Source organism: Triticum dicoccoides, chromosome 7B (genome assembly GCF_002162155.2).
Source record: "Triticum dicoccoides isolate Atlit2015 ecotype Zavitan chromosome 7B, WEW_v2.0, whole genome shotgun sequence".
Taxonomy (NCBI): Eukaryota; Viridiplantae; Streptophyta; class Magnoliopsida; order Poales; family Poaceae; genus Triticum; species Triticum dicoccoides.
The window spans coordinates 690,749,173-690,751,081 of NC_041393.1; positions in this window are offsets into that span (position 1 = coordinate 690,749,173).

A 1,909-nucleotide genomic window follows, 5' to 3' on the forward strand; every position below is an offset into this window, starting at 1 on the left:
ACAGAATTAATGGTCAATGGAATGACAGTTTTCAGTTTCTTTACACTTTCAAAGCTGAAGTGGAGATGGCAAGTCCAGGGAGTGTTGTAGAGATTGACAAGCATACAGTTCCGTTCAAAATAAAAGGGAAGTCATTTGAGAAGGAGTGCTTCAGAAGGGCTTTTGTTTGTTTCAAGGCTTGCTGGCAGGGGTTTCTAGATGGTTGCAGGCCCTATTTGGCTGTAGGTGCTACACATTTGACTGGAAGATGGAGAGGACAGCTAGTAGCAGCTTCTGCAATTGATGGACACAAATGGCTATTCCCGGTTGCATTTGGTGTGGTGGAGGCAGAGTCTAAGGATAGTTGGGTTTGGTTTCTGCAGCAGTTGCGCAACATTATAGGCACACCCCCAGGTTTAGCTATACACACAGATGCTTGCAAGGGTTTAGAGAGTGTAGTAGAAATTTTATTCCCTGGAGTGGAGCATAGGGAATGTATGCGACACCTAGCGCATAATTTCAAAAAGAATTTGAAAGGTAAAGTTTATGATGAGAACTTATGGCAAGCATCATACACATGCAGCAAAAGGAAGCATGAACACCATTTGAGATTGTTGTATGCTCAAAATCCTCTTGTGAAGGAGTACATGGATGCACATCATGGCAAGGTGTGGTCAAGAAGCAAATTCAACGAAATCTGCAAAGTACATTATGTGACCAGTAACCTTGCAGAATGCTTCAATTCAAAGTTCAAGTCAGTGAAAGGGCTCTTGTTGTGGCAAGAATTTGACAAGATGACGCAGATGATCATGATAAAGATGGCTCTTCGCAAAAGAACTGCAGAAACACAATATGTTGGTCATCAAATGCTCCCATCACTGATTAAGGCATTGCACTTGAAGGCAAGAGGACTGAAGATGAAATGTATTCGATCTGGTACATATGAGGGAGAGGTTACCTATACTGACACTAAAAATAGGGTATGGAGGTATCCTGTGAACCTAAGTACTGAAGAATGTACTTGTAGGCAATGGCAGATCCGTGGGAAGCCATGCATACATGCCCTACATCTGATGACCGTGGGGTGCAGATGGTGAAGTTAATCAATATTGCTTTGAGTATTTCTCTGTTGCCAAATTTATGGCTGCTTATGCTGACAATGTGCCTGCACTCTTGGGGAAAGATCAATGGAACATAGTAGATCCAGGGTTCAAACTCCACGCTCCTGTCATTACTAGACCACGAGGAAGACCAAGGAACCAGAGGATTGGAGCACGTGAGGAGGTCGTCTACCAAAGAAGCATGCTTGCAAAAAATGTGGAGTTCTGGGGCATATTGCTAGGCTTTGTACCAATGCAGTGGATGCATCATTTGAAGAGGAGGAAAGATGGACAGCAGCCAATGCTGAGGAGAATGCAACAGCAATGGAGACTGAAGATGCACAGGAGAATGCAGCAGGAATGGAGACTGAAGATGTAGTGGAGAATGCAGCAGCAATTGAAGCAGTGGAGAATGCAGCAGCAAATGAAGCATCTTGGTATGTGTTTGCATTTGTAGAATGCAGCTGCCCTTTTGTTTGCATTTGTTCTCTTTTTTGCCTATGGCTTATAATTTTATTTACCAGCTCTAGGGAGAAAAGGCTAAGAGATGAAGAAGAAGAAGATTTTGAAACCATGGCCTTTGATGGTTTTGAAGATATAAGAGAGGAAGATGAGGGGGTAATTTTTCCAATTGTGCCTTTAAAGATTACTGAACCCATAGATGACCATCAAATTGTCGTCAAGAGCTCGGCGAGTGGAACTACTCCATCATCACCTCCACGGCAAAACCCCCAAGTAAAGATCAAAAGGATCAAGAGTCTGAAAGAAAAGAGCATCTCAACTAGGGAAATCAGGAGCAAGACGGTGAAGCCAGCTGCAAACACAAGGAG